The 17,817-nt window shown below is 48.6% G+C and overlaps 1 long non-coding RNA gene across 1 annotated transcript in view; it reads right to left on the reverse strand.

Moving 5' to 3' along the window:
- Nucleotides 1-205: 205 nt before the first annotated feature.
- LOC144580339 (uncharacterized) overlaps nucleotides 206-17,817 on the reverse strand; it is a 56,533-nt gene continuing 38,921 nt past the window's right edge. Inside the window, exon 2 of the long non-coding RNA XR_013529647.1 lies at nucleotides 206-3,349. This is a non-coding gene — a long non-coding RNA (uncharacterized LOC144580339). The remainder of the gene's footprint in view (nucleotides 3,350-17,817) is intronic.

Below are 17,817 nucleotides of genomic sequence, written 5' to 3' on the forward strand. Positions count from 1 at the left end.
GTCCACATGCCAGCAACTTCCTGTCCCAACGCACTAACACATGTACACCCTCCGCCGCCCCGGGAAGCACCACAGAATGCCTCTCCGTTTAAAATTCAAACTTACTGTCTACGTCGCTGTTTTTTCTAACTTTGTGAGTGTTTTTCCTAATTACCAGTTGGGTTTTAATGAATCTAATGAATCATGTAGCTATAAACACAGCATATACCAATAGACCAGTTCTTGCATTTATTCACAAGTGAGTATTCGAGAAAGAACGGCTGTTGGATTCTCATTATTTGTCATCAGTCGAGGCCGCAGGCCTGGGTCACTGTAAAAGCATGACTCAGCATCAGGGAGACACTGTGCTAGCTTTTAGTAGTCACTCTTGTTCTTTTTAGTTTAGTTTTTCTTTTTTTTCTGCTCCTGCTGGTATTACTGCATTCCCCTTTGATGGTGGAAGAATGAGCTCAATGAAAGTACCAGAGAATTTATCTGGCAGGATCTTCTCTTCGTCTTTACCCGTTGTCAGAACTTGGTCTGATCTGCGAACCTGGAGGGTGGACCGGAGGCTGTTTCTGGTGCTCCTTTTGTTTTATCTTACGTTTCCGGTGGTTGGGTTTTGAGCGTAGCATGTTGAGAGAATGCGCCCTTCCTTGATTGAGATAATAGAGACAAGAGCTCTTTGGAAACTGTAAAGCATGTGCATCGTCAGTTTTGCTGTTGTTATTGGTTCCTTCCTCCAAACAGGGGCCTGCCCTGTTCTGGTTCCTGCCCTATTCCATCTTCTTTGAATTATAAGATCCTGGGCTTTAGACCGTCCACCCCAGGGTCTGTGCGTCTGCAGGAGAAGCAAATCTGCAGCTTCCCCTGCCAGCGCTGGGAAGCCCCTGAGCTCCCTGAGGTTGCAGGTGCTCTGGGGGCCTGCAATTTGGTGAGCCTGTGCCACAAGCCGCCCCTGGAGGGAGCAGAGGCAGAAACACTTCAGTTTACCTTCAGGGGACAAAGTCCTTATCTCAGAAGCCACAACTCCCTGGCCGGGATGTGATCCAGGTTCCTGGACCTTACTTAGCGAATCCACAGTTGTCCACAAGTGGCCTCCAAGAAGGCCTGAAATGCAGCTTGGGCTTGCGCTCTAGGAGCTGGTGCACCATGGAGAGCTCCCCTCTTCCCAACCCCATTGCTGCCTCGGAGAGGCGGAGTCTGAGGTGGAGCCGGTCCGTCCTGGGCCAGGCAGAACACGCTTGCGGCAAGTTGATGCGCAGGTGTTGGCATAAATGTCTCTGAGGTTACTGCAGACAAAGACCACAGCTCTGCCCGTCTGTATACCTGGTGGGTCTGAGCAGGAACCTTCCCCTGGAGACTAGGCACTCTTCCCCTTAATCCAGCATCATATTTACAAATAGAATGATCCCAGAGCGTCAGGCCTACTGGCTCCATCTCTTATCTTGACCCCACTAGATTGTGACCTCTCTAGCATCACTTTCCCTTTGCCGTGGCTTCACAGAGTTAACAGACAAAAAACATGCGTGAATTGGACACAAATCTCTGCAGCAGAAGCCAGCCTGTGACTTTCTCAGGAGCCATGTCACTTGCCTAACCTAAACTCCAGCCGACACCACGTAGACACTCAGGTGATCTGTGGGTTAAGGAACAGGAGCTGGGGCCCAGCCTTGGCCAGATGCAGCTGCAGGGTGTGTCTGCCAGTGTGCTCATCCTCATCCACTGAAGGGTGTCCCCCCCGGCAGGCAGGGGACGCCATGCGGGCTTGAATAGACTGTGTTTATTCTTATGCTTGATACTCCCTGCAGTTTTATGTTATCTCATGCAGTTATGAGATACAGAAAATATGCACGTTTGCCTTCTTCTGATTATGTACGGTATCATTTCTCCAAAAATCTAAACCAGCCACAAGGATACAATTTGGCTGAATATTAGAGACTTTTCTCATTATCTTAAAAAAACAAAAAACAGAAAAACCCAACTAACCTCTCTACTGTTATTGGACATAAAGTGATGTAAATGTGTGTGCCATAAAAATGTGTGTGCCACTGCAATAAAAGTCACAGTGAGCAGAATTAAACGCTCCGGATGGGCCTTGACTAAGCAGCATGGCTGAATGGGGCATTTTCTGGTCTGCTTGTGGGCCCGTTCCTCAGTGAGCCATCAGGGAGCAGCTGCTCAGGTGGTCTTGTGTGGCCCTGAGACTGCCCGCACGTTCAGCCGTCTGTAAGGCTCAGCTTGCTTCTTGAGAAGCAGGAGTCTGGAGCCCACTGCCAGGACTTCCCTGAGTTCAGACTGCATAGCTTGACCACATGCCTTTCAGGGCTCATCCATTCTGCTGATGAAGAATAGATGTGGCTGGGCACAGTGGCTCATGCCTGTAATCCCAGCACTTTGGGAGGCCAAGGCCAGCAGATCATGAGGTCAGGAGTTTGAGACCAGTCAGGCCAACATGGTGAAACCCCGTTTCAACTAAAAATTAGCCAGATGTGGTGGTGTGCACCTGTAATCCCAGCTACTCGGGGGGCCGAGGCAGGAGAATCGCGTGAACCCTGGAGGCGGAGGTTGCAGTGAGCCGAGATCATGACATTGTACTTCAGCCCAAGTGACAGGGCGAGACTCTGTCTCAAAAAAAAAAAAAAAAAAAGAATTCTAGATGTTTGGCACTTCCAACAAGTCCTGTGTCTTGCCAGGTTCTATGAAGACACTGGGGAAATGTCCTAAAATGCAGCCCCTGTCCTCAGAGAGCTCACTGGGTGCAAAGCATGACACACAGAGGCAACACATGAGCAGTAAGTCACTGCAGTCATGCTTGAGCATACCTCTGCAAATGTGTGGAACAGATGGGTAAACCAAGTCCTCAGTCCAGCAGTGCAGATGTGGAGAGGGCAGCCATGCTCCAGTGGAGTTCCTGAGTGCTTCCCATTTTGGAATGCCAGCGGCACCTGCCCTCTTCACTGTCCGTTCAGCATGCATTACCGTGGGTGATTAGCAACTTTCAAATTTTACCTCCTGTAGCTCTCACACTTGATGGTGGAATCATCAAATGCTTTAGATGCCATCTGCGAAAATGGGGAAATCGAGGCAATCAAAGACGAAACTGACTTGTCCAATGTCTTCGAGTTCTCCATTCATCCAGTGGCTTGAGAAGCCAGCTTTTGGCTAGCAGGAAGAATGGACAGGCCCTGGCACCGAGCCAGTGGACCTGGCACCTCAGGGAGGCTCACTTAGTGAGGCCGTCATTTGGGTCTCTAGACCTCATGGCCCCCTTGTGGGGGCAGGTGAGGGTCTTGTTTCAGGATGATCATGAACAGGCAGGTGATGGCACCGGGTGACATCAGCACAGATTTATGCACCAGGACTCACTCTGTGGCAAGAAAGAACACTGCTTCTCTTAGTGAAACATACAGAAGGACCAGCAACCAACCTAAAAATCAGTGCCTGGCTTGCGGTGACATGAGATATTTCTACTGGGATTCTGGGCTGGGATTCTTTGGGGAAGAAGCCAGGGTCTGGAAGGAGCAGGGACTGAAGGGTTTTGAGTGGCCCCTGCAGGTTCACTCTGACCCACCTCAGAGACGCCCTGGTAACACCCAGGGCCCTGCAGCTGGACTCTAGAGACTCAGGGTCTAGGCTCAACATCGCCACTCATTAGCTCTGTGGTCTTGGCCATGTCAACTTAAGGTGAATGGCGACTGCAGCCCTGTGGCCTTCCGGGATGTCATGAGGTATCCGCATGGCCTAACACACAAGGGTGGCAGAGCCCTTCCTCTCTGTCTTGCAGTGGGAGGCTTTGTTGCAATGGTAAACAATGAAAGCAGTGAACCTGTTGACTAATCCTAGAGGCGTCCAGGCGGAATACATTTGACTAGGACTACCCAAACACGCACTGATGGTGCACCCGCTGATCTACCCTGTACCAGGAAGACGCAAGATACAGCTTGTCACATCACAAACATTCAAACACGAGCCAGACTCCCAAGCCTCTTAAAAATCCTCACAGCCAGTTTCCTCAGTGACAGTTTTTCAAATCACTTCTCTTAGAAACAGCTGGAGAGTAGATTAGGGCCCAGCTGATTTTGTAGGCTCCTAAATACTTATTTGGATCATAATATGGCAAGAGCTTCCCATCTCCTGGAGCAACCGTCACACTCTCCAAACCCCTTTGGGTGGAGCTGTAAAGACCCTCTTCATGCAAACAGCCTGTCCTGAGCCCCAGCAGCCCTGGGAGTCCAAGGACAGCTGTCTGCAGGAGACTTCGGTCAGATGTCTGTTCCGATGAGAGGGCGGGGGCCTGGGGCCAGCCATGCCTTCCAGCGTTCTCATACCCTCTGTGAGTTCAGGCTTGAGCTCCAGGAAATAAAAAGAATGCTTGTGTCCGCTAAGGCAGCAGCAGTGGCTTGGAGGCTCTGCATCTGAGGTTAGTTCTATTATGGTGATCAGCCCTTGCATATTTCACCAATAAGGAAACAGGGCCCTGGACGCCATGAAATCCCTTAGAGCTGCATCTTCCTTTCTGACCCTTGACTTTCACTAACATACACAGGCTGCTCTCCAGTGACAAGGCTAGTGACTAGTTTCACTCATCTGTCTACAAAGAGAAGTCTTTTAAATGCTTTCTATTTGTGGCCAACAGCCCCTGCGATGACTAACAGCAAGGGCGGGATCTCTCTGTACATTGATTTTTAGTGCAGGCTTAATGTCTGTCTGTAATTATTTTTACCATGCAGGTGAAGCAAGAAATTAAATTGGGCTTTTTAATGAAGGGGAAAAAACAGCACTAGAAATGAAAGATCACAGGAGAACTTCAGCAGGTCACCTGTTTGCAAATAGTTTCTGCTTTAGGTCTCTGTTACTGAAAATACATTTCCCCTGCCGCCTTCCCCCACACCCTACAGATCTGCTGTTGCTTTCTTTGGGTTTCTCAGGAAAGAAAAGTCCCTTAGGATCCGCCTCTTCAGTCTGCCTGACAAGCCTAAAAGGAGAGCAGCATTCATGTGTGAGGGAGGGTAATGGGTTTTCCACAGTCTTGTAAGTATTCCATCGAATTCAGGGAGCTTTTGGGGGAACCAAATTCATGTCCTCAGGGCTAGATGAACCCACCACTCAGCAAAGCTGGGAGCAGTAAACGAGCTGCCCGACTTCCCCCGGAGAAAACAGCCTGTTCCTTCTTCAGCTTGCCCTTCTCCACTTACAGACTATGAGAGAGAACACTGGAACTCTGAAAACAAGGCCCAGAGAGTCAGATTTCCACCCTTGTCGAGGTGGGAAGGGCAGGCCCAGACATCTCCGCCAGAGGCTGGTTTTCCAGGCAGTACCTGGGAAAGACAAGCTGAGCAAAGGGGAACTGGGGGTTAGGCTCAGACACGCTGTGTCACAGAGGCACCAAGCGCCGAACTCAGTATTGTTTCTAGAAAGTCACCAGGAGCTGGGAATGAAGGACAAGGCTGTGGCTTCATCAGGCCCTGACCCGGGCATCAGCTCTCTCACTCTGGGTAGCTGCTTTAGCACACTCTAAGAGGCTGCTCCTGTGTCTGAGGTGAGGGATCCCCTTGCCCTTCGTTTTGAGTCGCAGGTTAAGGAAAGGAGACAATAGCCACGTCAGGTTCTGCTTCCAAACAGGAGCCTCTTCTTAAGAAACTGAAGTTCGTCTTTAGATCAGTTCTGCCAAGCCACAAGTTTCTATCTGCACTGTCTCCCCAACCTGAGGCAAAAGTGTGCCCCTGTCTGGCCCCCAGCTTCCAGTCTCCCCTGGCTCTGCCATCCTCTGGGGACCCTAAGCCTGTGGGTCCTATTTGCATGGGAACTGGTGCACGATTCTCCCCTCCTCTCCTTCTTCCAGTTCTCCTCGGCCATGTCCTCAGCACAGATGTCAGCCAGGGTGTGTGGGGCCCGGGGAAGTCCTGGACATTCATTCCAGTCAGGGAGGGCGGGAACGGGTCTGCTTTGCAACCTCCCCAGAGGAGGTCAATCAAGTCCGCTCGCCCCCACCCCAATAGGGTCCTGTTTGGTTTAACTTAGTGCAGACCCAACTCTGAGCTGGGAATGCCCGAGCAAGGCAGCCAAGGCCTATAATCAAAGTAGGGAGGAAGAGGAGGGACTTCTGGGTTCATCTCCCATTTGCCAGTGTTTTCCTCCACGACCTTGACCCTCCTGGTGGCTCTGTCCCCTCCCTGGACACGGGACACAACTGTGCACACTCTGGAAAGGCAAAGGAGGGCTCTTCAGAGGGCCAGCTGTGGTCCATCTGAAGGTGACAGTGTGCCAAGTTGTTTTACAGGGAGGCTGCCATGGGCCTCACGATAGCAGTCCCTGCTTCCGCCTTTCTGTTGTCTTCCAACTAAAGAGGCCAGGAAATGGCGGAGTCAGCTCCTGCTGTAGCACCTTCTAGAATCAGAAGAGACCTTTCCGAGAATTTGGCTGAACCCTGAGGGTGAGGAGTGTCAGATTTTGCAGCGGGGCGCAGCTGGCAGTGCAGGCTCCACTTCTAAGTAACCTTTGCTTCGGAAACCTGCAACTCTGCCCGGAGCCTTGCCTTTGATCACGATTTGTCACCTCCCAGGAGATGTTCCACTTTCTAAGCAGGTGGAAAACGAACCCGATTAAAAATAGGGAACTGGACTCTTCACAGAGTCCCCCTGTAAAGCCAGACCACTGGCTGTACCTCGGAGGGGAAAAGGGAACATCCCTGTCCCTCGGGTCCCAGGGCTCTGTGGGACCCGGGACCCCTGCACAGCCTGCAACCCGAGGGCGACGGCCTGGCCGGGCTCCAGCAGCAGGCAGAGGCTTTGGCCATGGCCACGGGCTGGCTCCTGCTCACTGGGTTCACCTTGGTGACCAGAGGTCACTGTAACCGCCCTTTCCCTGCCCTCCCTTCCTCCTCCCCTCAATGCTTTATGGACCTGAGTTTCTGGAGCTTTCTCAAAACCGTGGACACATTCCCAGTGGAAATCATGACATTTTCCGTTTCACATTACGCACTCCACAATGCCTCAGGAAGGGAGAGAGGGAGAAGGAAAACAAGGCCTGGGAGCCAGCCCCTCTCTGTCTGCAGCCAGGGCTGCTCACTGCTCTGTTTATCCTGGAGTCACCTCCCTCCCGAACTTGACAGCCAGTGCCCCAGTGTTTTCTTCTGCAGTCAAAGGCCCCGATGAATAGGTGAACTGCCTTTTCTATCTGCTCATGTGGCACATCTGGATAAAGGCGTGCCTCTCTACTTTGTTGTGTTTTTTTTAAACTTTACTTTCCACTGCCATGGTAACTGCTGCATGTTTGGCAGAGGGAAAGAGGAAAAAAAAAAAGCTCGGAGAGAAGAAAAGGAGCTCTCAGCGCGGGGCTGGCGGCTGTCCAGGGTAATCATGCCGCAGAGCTGAAATGAGGCCTCTGGCGGGCAGCCAAGTTACAAAGAACAAAGCTGTCAGTTCCTAATGTTGGCGGCAATGCTTGTTTGGCATCCTTATATGGTTTCCCAGAACTCCCTGCCTTGGCCGCCTTCCATTCCCTTCAGGGCAGCAAACAGGATTAGCACAGCTCCGAGTTGTTTTTCTCCTCTCTCCTCCAACTGTTCCAATGACATCATCCCTGCTGCATTCATTTGCCAGCAGGGTGGTTTTTCTCTCTCTCCACCTCCCTCTTCCCTTCCTCCCTCCCTTCCTCCCTCTCCTCGGTTTCTCTCTCTCTCTCTCTCTCTCTCTCTCTCTCTCTCACACACACAGACACACACACAGACACACACACACACACACACACACACACACACACCTCTACTCCCACTCACTTCCTGTGGCCTCCCCCTTGCCTCTGACTTTCTTTAAATGCAATGTTTTAGGTCATTCTTCTTGTCCAGCTTCTCTGTTAAATTAAAAACACCCCAGTGCTTGTACATTTAGCTGAATCAAGCCAGACGCTGTATTTTATTTTTATAACTGAATTCCTGTGAGATAAAAATCTCATTTTCCTTAGTAGACTGTAATCAGCACTCACAGGGATGTGGTTTCCAACTGCCCCAGCTCATGCTTCCTTATGAAACTCCGCTGAGAAATGAACTTGGCTCCCGTTCAGGTTTAAAGGGCCCGAGGCCGGTCACACGTTACTTGCTCATGCACACACACACACACACACACACACAGGATGTGCACATAAAGAACATTACACATGCATGCACACACACACACACACAGGATGTGCACATAAAGAACATTACACATGCATGCACACACACACACACACACACAGGATGTGCACATAAAGAACATTACACATGCATGCACACAGACATGGACACATGTCCTTGTCCAGGAAGCACCTACAGCTTCACACACAAAGAGCAAAAAAAAATCCCCTGAGACACACACAATCAGTACCCAGTGTCATTCTTTCCCTTTCCAGAAGGAAAATAGGTGAATAAGTCAAGCTGAAAGCTGCTTCCGAAAAGACTGGTTTAAACTAGCAGGCAGGCCGGCGTTATGCAACTCTCGGCTGGGTTCATGAAAGGAATCGAGGTTTGCCGACTGCACAAATGTTCCCTTGCCTCCGCCCAGCCCCCCTCCCCACCCTGCTCTGATTCATGAACTCGTTTTCAGATTCATGAATCATTCGGGAGCCAGCAAGAGAAAAATGAGTAGTATTGATCTCATTTCAATTGAAATGGGCTCATTACGGCCATGCTGGCTGTGGATGGCTTTGCACGACAAGACCCTGGCTGGCGTCTGAGGTCTGCAGGCGGGCGCCTGAGCCTGCGGGTGGGGCAGGACACCTTGGGTGAATCCTCCGCAGAGGGTCCCCTTCTTCTTATTATTAAATGGACACAATGTGATCTACTGGTACAAGGACTCTGGCTGGACTAGCAGTTCTCATTGGGCAGGCTGATCACCGTCGTTTTGTGTTGCCCATTTAATTTTATTTTTTTCACCATTAATGGATTCTCAGTGCAATTTCTCTCCTGGATTTCTGGTGACTCTCAAGGACTACCAGAAGTAGGAATTCACCTACTGAACCAACTGGCATGTCTTAGGGTTTGTTTGTTTGAAGTCCAAGAACCTTTTATCTTCTCCCTCCACCCTCTGCCTTGCCACCCACCTTGAACCTCTTCAGTGAGAAGGACTGGGGTTAGGAGACATCGAGACTGGCTGTAATCTGATTTATGTGGGGAAAGGTTCTCCACCAACTGCATAACTGCCTTCACATGGACACCTGTTTTATAAAACTATTTTTTCCTTCCAAAATGAGATAATGGTTGAGGAAGCAGCAGCAGAGCCTGGGTGCAGAGACGTGGCAGAGGGAGGCATTAGGTCCCCGGGGCTCATGTCGCAGGGGCTGCCCTCGAAGGAGCTATCTTCTCTCCCGCTGCCTTTCCTCCCTCTCCCAGTTTGAGTTCCAGCTCCCGCCCCATTCCAGCCCTTCGCCTTCCACTTGTCCTCATGACTGGGGAATCTTTTCCTCTTCCTCTCTGCAACACTGGTTGGGCACCGTGTGTGAGCAGATCAGGAGAGGCTATTAGGCTTGATTTGCAGCTTCCAAATGGATGTTTGCATGGTTTCCTCTTCTAGCTCCTTCCACCCCCGCTCCCAGCCCTGGGAGATTGAAAACAATGGACTGGACACGTGCTTTTTAGAAACCCCAAAAAGCTGTCAACCAGGGCCACAGAAGGATTCCATCCTAAGAGGCATACTTTTGAATCCAAGAGTTTAGAAATGAGATTCTTATCCATTGACTTCAGACACACCAGCGTGCCGTTAGATGCATTTCCCTTGGCAGGGATTAGACGATGTGACCTTACTCCCCTTTGTTCCTACAGTGCCTGAAGAAACTGGGAGCGACCCAAAGAAGGAGAAGGAAGATTTGTTTGTGTGAATTTCAATGAGCAATTGGTTCAGAGTCAAGAAAAGCTGTTTTGCCTTCCGCGAGGTCTGTTTGAAGGTGCCTTTCAGCTCTGAGCTGCCCGAGCATTCTTGAGCTGAATCTGCAGTCAACCAGAGCCCTGGGCCTGCCGCTCCTCCATGGGTTAAAATCACTCCCACAGATTTGCTGTCTGGCCTTAGAGCAAATGGGGATAGTGAGTTGGCTCAGGTTTTGCATTAACTCGTCTGATTTTTTCCACTGCAGCCTCCCATTCTGTGATAAAGCTAAGTTGCTAGGAGAGCTTTATGTAACACTCACCAGCATCAGCTTCTCAGAGCAGCAAGTGTTGCTTCCAGAGTTCCCCATAAACCTGGCAGCACATCAAAACCTCTGTTTCATAACAGACTAGAAATAGGATTTTCTAATAACATTCCGAGGACTGGACTATCGCTCAGGGATCTGCACTTTTATGAATTGTTAATGGTCAACTAAACAAAGACCCCCAGGACGCCCAAGCTGCTATCTCAGGTCAGGATGGGAAGGGAAGCTGGAAGAATGCGGTTTCTACATCTACGATCTTTTGGTCAGTGACCCAGGGACCTTTTCAAAGAATTTGTTCAATAATCTCAAACGTATTGGAGGATCTTATTCACGTTTTTAAAAAAGAAAAAGCTGCCTTCTTCCTGCTCTTCCTTCATTCATGGAGAATGTGGTTTCCTTTTCTTTTGCTGCCAGACGCACTGACAGTTATGGATTTAACCCCCAGCTTTCCTTTGGGAGAGGGCAGCTTTCTTCCAGACACACCTAGATTTCGGGGATCCAAATATCTTCATGCAATAGACAAACCACACATTTGAAACTCCCCTCCCGGAGTTGTGGGTTGACAGCGTGATTACAGAGAGAAGGGAGCATGAGGTCGATCCGTCCCTCTTCCCTCACACCCACATGCTCCTCCCCAGCTGCGGTCCACCCCATCTCGTCCGGCTCTGGTTTAGATTATCACAGGGATGGGAGTTCCCTCCAAAAGGCCATTTGCAGCCTATTTAGATGTCACTTAAACTTCTTCCGGGGATTCCAATTGCATGTTCCTTTGTTCCATGTCGTCACATTGTCCCTGCTGGCGTGGCGGTGCCTCCCTTCCTGGCTTTTTCCTGTCCTCCTTGTGCAGTAAGTAGGTGGGCATCACTTCAAAGCAAAAGGAGCCATTGTCCGTCCCTGTTGAGGTGAGGAGGACCATCACCAGAGCCCCAGAAAAGCGTAACTGTGGAAGGCAGGGGCTTGGCATTAGCAAGGCTGACCTTAGGGAGAGCCTGACGCCAGGTAGCTGCCTCTGGGCGAGCATGAGCTACTTGAAGAGGATGCTTTGTATGGGCTGTCCCTCACTCCGTCCTGTGGCTCTCCATGCCCTCAATATTCTCCCGAGTGCACTCTCTGGTCTCACCTGGCTGATCCACGGGAGCACCTCATTTCCCTGACCAGGACCTAAGCTTTAGCCCAGCTAGAGCTACGCTGCCCCTTCCCCGCACAGCCCTCAGCTCTGTGCACTCGGTAATGTCCCTTTTTTCCAGCTTAATCATCATCTCCCTCTCCCCAATCTCCTCAAATAATTCTGCTTGGTAAATCTCTTCTAACTTCCTGCTTTGGAATACTGGCCCCCAGAGGTTCCAGTTCTGGGCTTTCCACGGCGAGTCTCATGTGGTCATTTCTTCCGTGGCTGTCCACATTGTTTCTTCCATCCCACTGGTGTGGGATGGGACACTCCATCTTCCCATTTAGTTTCATTCAAATTTAATTTACCTGCTTCCTACCCTTTCTTCTGGATTATTAGTAAAAATGAGAGAGAAAAGGCTCCTCTCTCACCAGGGCAGTCCCTCATGTCTAAGTGGGCCCTCAGGAAGAGGCCCCAGGCCACCTGACCTGCACACCAGCCCTCAACGTGAAACGACTCCAAGGAAACCACGGTCAGAGTGGGCTTCCCTCACCAGGCTGAGATTTCATATCCTTAAGATCTATTTAGTGCCTGGACACCTGGTTGCTATGGGAATGGTTGTCATAAAAAAAAACACGCCAATCTGTAGAGAGATATAAAATGGATGTCGGTGGTACACACTCGGGCACATTAGCTCTGAGAAATGGCTCGCTGCTTATCACTTTATTTTGTGGACACAGTGCCTCCACTTTTCACATCCAACCTGAGTGACCTTCTTAGTACCAGGGCAACACAAATCCATTTTCAGTTATTTCATAAGGGACAATCAAGGGCTTCCCCAAATGCCAGATGCCCCCCGTCTTCCTGTCTCAAGCTGAGTCAGCAGAGAAGACGAGGACATTCTTCTCTGGTACAGTTTGTTCTTCACTGACTGCCATTGATCCATTAGCAAAACAGAGCAGGCAGGACAGAAATACTGACCCTGACAACGCTTCAGATCAGGTGGCTCAGATGAGTGACAGATGTTAGCAGGAGACCTTGGATGCACTGCCTTTGCAGGGGCAGAAGCTGAAAGGACACCAGAGACCAATCCAGGACACAGCATAAGGCTGCATCAGGACTGGGTGATTCAGCGAGGTGTTAGCTCAGGACTGGGTAATTCAGCAAGAGACAGTTAAACAGGGGGCTGGGCGCAGTGGCTCACACCTATAATCCCAGCGCTTTGGGAATGAGAGACAGATGGATCAAGAGGTCAGGAGTTCGAGACCAGACTGACCAACATGGTGAAACCCTGTCTCTACTAAAACTACAAAAATTAACAGGCAGGGTGGCCCGCACCTGTAATTCCAGCTACTCAGGAGGCTGAGGCAGGAGAACCGCTTGAACCCAGAAGGCAAAGGTTGCAGTGAGCCAAGATCATGCCACTGTACTCCAGCCTGGGCTACAGAGTGAGACTCTGTCTCAAAAAAAAAAAAAAAAAAAAATGTATAGGGGTGTTCATTAACCTCTTCCACCAAATTCTCAAAACTTGCATTTGGTTATCACTTGCTGAAGGTCTGTTTCTCCCTTAATATGGCTTCTTTTCGGAAACCAGTAAAACATTTCGTGCATCTCCTGGACATAGACGGAGACTCCACAGCTCTGGAAAGGTAAAGGGGCAGACACTGGTTCATTCTGCAATTCACAAAGGCTAGCTGGAGGCCTTCTGATATTTGCTTGGGGTAAGGTAGAAAGAATAGTTTGGTGTTTAGATTTTAAGCTGTGCTGTTGGCTGAGTGTAACTTGGAGTAGGCAAATGGGGAAAATTAACCACAGTGGCAGTCACATTATGAATGCAGGCGGGGTCTACTTCTGAAACAGTTCCTAGCGTTAGTGGGACTCCCTATCTGGAAGCCTGCATTAAGTACAGTCTTTCTTTTTGGGGGAATATGTCTGAATTCTTAAAAATGGGTCAGAACTTAGCCACTGACTTGGTGTTTCATCTTCAGCAATTCCTTTGATTACTCAATGCTTCAAATTCCTTCTTTTTTATTGGGAGAAGTGAATGTGTTTCTGTTTCATCCTAAAAAGAGTTTTGAACGTCTCTTGTTTTGGTCAGTCCTGTCACATTCCTACTGATAGTGGCGGTCAAGACCAGACTCACACAGATGTATGAATGTGAGAACAGAGAATGCATTTCTCGTGCACAATATTAGTATAAGGTGCAATACAATGTGGGGACGTGTGTCCTCCGTACTCCCTGTAGACTGGGTGCTTACTGAGAAAGAATCCCGCTGTGGCCTTCCATCCCTCAGCTAGTTCCGCTCACTCCACTGAGCAACTCACTTGCGTATCTTCAGTTTCTCGAAATACTCAACCCTGCCTCATCAATAGTTTATCGACTACATCCTCGCAATTATTCTTACCTCTTATCTTTATTTTTCTCATTTAAGCTAATTTTTTAAAAAGCAGTTTAAAAGCTCAGCTAATTTAGTCATTTCCCTTGCAACACCCTTCTCCTTCATTAATGGACCTAGTTTCTCTTTTTCCACACTCTTCTCCCGGCGCGCGCGCACACACACACACACGAGCAAACATGTTTATAAAAACACCTTCTTCCCCTTAGTTCCTTTGCCTGGCATTAAATCATTCCACCTTTTTTTTTTTCTCTCTCTCGCCCCCATATTTTTCCTGAAAACGTTAACTTGGTCTTGGTATTCTTTCTCATTTTCCCCCCACCCCCGGCCGGGTGTTTCCATTTCTTGAACTAGTTCAGGAGAGAGTTGCTCTTTTGATTTTTTTCCCCAGCCTGGCCCAGCTGAAAGCACAGGGAACACTTCTTGCTACTTTTTATCCTGTTTTCAGGGACTTGTAGTGTCAGCCCTGCAATTATGGCCTCTTTCATGTTATCTTTCTCCCAAGGCAGCAGCTCACATCCTGGCAAGCGACACAATGGCAGCGGGTCCTGACTTAGCTTTCATAGCTTTTGTTTCAGCATGCAGGATTTCCTTATGGTCTGTTTGGGCTTTAAAAAAAGCTTATTTACGGATCCTGAGAGGTGCCAGATTTACAACCCTGAAGAATAAAGGCCAAGTTTCTGTGTGCCTGAAAATATTCCATCATGTCCAGGCCAGTGTGATGTTTGGGGCCAACCTAGAGCCTGGCTTGATGGCCGCGTGTGCTACCCCGGCTGTTGCCAAACAAGGGGCTGTGAAACAGACACACGACCACAGCTTACCGCGCCTGCCTGCCTCGTTGCATAGAGAGGACATGGCGAGAAATTCAGACCAGGATCATGTCTGAAAACGGGGAGCATGTTGATTGCATTTTAAAACAACAGCCTTGTTTAGACTCTGGTAGTCAACACTCATCATTTATTTGTTTAAATTAAGCTCCCTCACCTTAATTAAAAGTTGCAATGTGATTTTAAAAATGTATCCAACTGTGTTTAAACCTCACATTCCTAGATTTTGTCCCAAGGCCCTATCTTTATACAGTAATTTCAATACAGTGCTGCATTTTCACAAACAAATACTTATATGGAGACGTGAGGTGTTTTTAGGAGAGAGAATATGTGGCCTTCCTGGTGGAACCACAGATGGGCACTTAAGCATGAGCACATTGTAGGTTGGGTTGACTCAGTAATCTCCAAACAACGAGGTCTGGTGTTTTCTTTTCTTTCTTTTTTTTTTTTTTTCCCCCTTGAGGCCAGGGTAATGTCGTTGCCTGAGAAGCACTGGAGGAGAGGCAGAAATACAGACAGACTTGTGGAGAGCACTGACATGTGTACACACATAGTAACAAAGGGTGGGCTTGCTGTATGGCTCTATCACGGAGCTGGGGGACGTGCCTCGGGAAGATGAAAGGTTGGTACTGTCTCCATAGCATGGAGCCCCGCTCTAGACCAGAGCACTTAGGGAACTGGGGTCTGGGTGATTTCAGAGGCCCTGACCCAAGTAACTCTCCTAAGAAGTCTGACGATGTGTTCCAGATTTGCACTTTAAGTTTACCCCTTGCATCAAGACAGCGTCTCCAGAAGTTTCTTTTTAAAACTTTTTCTTGGCTGGGCGCGGTGGCTCATGCCTGTAATCCCAGCACTTTGGGAGGCCGAGGAGGGCAGATCACGAGGTCAAGAGATTGAGACCAGTCTGGCCAGCACGGTGAAACCCCATCTCTACTAAAAATACAAAAATTAGCTGGGCGTGGTGGCAAACACCTGTAATCCCAGTTACTTGGGAGGCTGAGGCAGGTGAATCGCTTGAACCTGGGAGGCAGAGGTTGCAGTGAGCCAAGATTGCACCATTGCACTCTAGCCTGGCGACAGAGTGAGTGAGACTCTGTTTCAAAAAAAAACCAAAAACAAAAACAAAGACTTTTGTTTCCCTTAAACTCTTAAAACACTATATCCTTTGCGTGAAGTGAGTCTCTGCCAACCCATGCACCTTGATAGCACATTGTTCAAGTTTTGAATCAAACGTCACCTTTTCATGGAGAACTTCCTGACTCTGCAGTTAGAATTTATTTCATTTTTTTCTGGGTGTCCCCAGTAAAACACCCTCTGTTAAAGATTTATCCCTTTTGCTCTATTACAGCTGTCTGTGGGCATCCCTCGATGGTGAGCTCCGAGCTCCGTGAGAGCAAGGACTGTCTTTGTCCTCCAGATCACGACTTGTACTAAATACTGCCCTGTCCAGAATTTATTGTTCTGTATTTTGACGTCTCTGCCCAGATGTCTCTCTGGGATCACAGACGGAAAGCTCTTTGAGTACATGGACTTTGTCTTGTTTATCGTTACAGCCCAGTGCTGAACAGACTGTCACACTGAAGTGCTCACATGCCTGTCGGATGACTGAAGGTGTACAATCTGTACACAGAAGAGCTAGGTGTCCACACCGCCTTCCCGACTCTCTGTTCCATGTACCCATCTTGCTGTCACCACTTACTCCTTTTCAGTCCAGTGAAATCTAGCTAGCTTCTCCCTTACCTGTAACTGTTTCATTGTAACTTACTATCGCGCAGATTTAGACCTCCTATATAGTACCATCCACTGCCTACAGTCCAAAGGATTTTGGGACTTCCTGTATTCAGTTCGCATGACCCCTCCTCCCCGTGGAAACTCTCTTGCCTTAATTTCCATGGCACGACAGCCTTCTACTTGCCTTCCTTTCACAGAGCTCGTGTATTCAGCAATGATTGGTGCTCCCAAGGCTCCTTGTTCTTCCTCCTTCAGAGGTGTGTGCTCCTCAATAACTCTGACTCAGCCGTGATTCCAACGGCTGTGCCAATGTGAAGGACCCTAGAGTTCCATCTCCAGTAAGGACCTCTTTCCAGAGCATTGGGTGCATATTCCCATTAACCTACCGGACATCTGCACATGGGTATCCCAGGGCCCCTTTAAACCCAGATCATCATCTTCCCACCAAAATCTGTCCTACCCTCAACTCAGGTCAAAGACCTCACCATAGAAGAACAAAGGAAGTGGAAAACGAACAGGTGGCAGGTCACCCACAAAACCTTAGTGTCATACAAGAGGGCTGTTCTATGCGGTCATGCACGGTATTGAGCAGCATAATGAAGATGCGCATAGTGTGTGCCGGGCAATTTCCGTTATGTTTCGGTGGCCCCACCTGGCTGGATCTCCCAGGAGGGCTGCTCCTGCTTTGGTTAATGATGAGCATTTAGGCCAGACGCCCTTGCAGATACATTTCCTACATGGCACACAGCGTTGCAGCCTTGCTCTAAGGCATAGCCTGCCTTTTTCTTTTTTCAGTATGATAAAAGAAATGCAGAATATTAATATATTCTCCCTGGTTTTCAAAGATTCCCAGTGCATTTTTCTAATACAGCAGCTATTTCCATTATATTTTCTTCTTGATTCATCATTTTTGAACGAGGCCTTGTGGGTTTGAGGGCCGATAAGAAAGAAATAGGGCTGGGGAGAGGGTGAGGAAGATTGCCTTAGATGAGACACACAGCTGTAAATCTTGAAGTCAAATTATCTTTGTGAACTAAATGGTACCTGAATTTTATTCAAGTGGAAAGCTGGGCAATTGAGTGTGATTTAAAATGATCACTGTTCTATACTTCAAATGCACTGAAACAGGTTTCTTTTGCAATAACCTGGAGAACATATGCAAATTGAAGTTATATTGTTTAGTCTGAAGAAGTGAAGGCTGACCGCATAACTGGACGTCAAGGAGATAAAGTATTATGTTGAGGGTATATACCACGATTTACCGTTAAATAGTACACAAAATTAAAACGGACTGAAAGTGCTCAGAAATATGTAGGTTAGATAACAGAGAAGTTAAAATTTCTAAAAATAGCAAATACTTCATGGATTTTCAATTTCTTTCTTTTTTTGAGGTAGGAAGAACATACTAGGGGGAAAAACGGAAAACTTACTTGTGGTTTTTCTTTAGTAGTTTGGAGTCTATGCTAAAGAGTGGAGATTTCAGAGCATGGTCTCGGAAACCTTTTTGCTCTGTTTCTTTTAAGATACCACATGACTCTGTCCCCTGGCCACAGAGGCTGATTTTGCTGCATCTGACTTGGGTTTCTTGATCTGCTGGGAAGGCCCAGTATCT

This window comes from Callithrix jacchus, chromosome 19 (assembly GCF_049354715.1).
Source record: "Callithrix jacchus isolate 240 chromosome 19, calJac240_pri, whole genome shotgun sequence".
Lineage (NCBI taxonomy): Eukaryota > Metazoa > Chordata > Mammalia > Primates > Cebidae > Callithrix > Callithrix jacchus.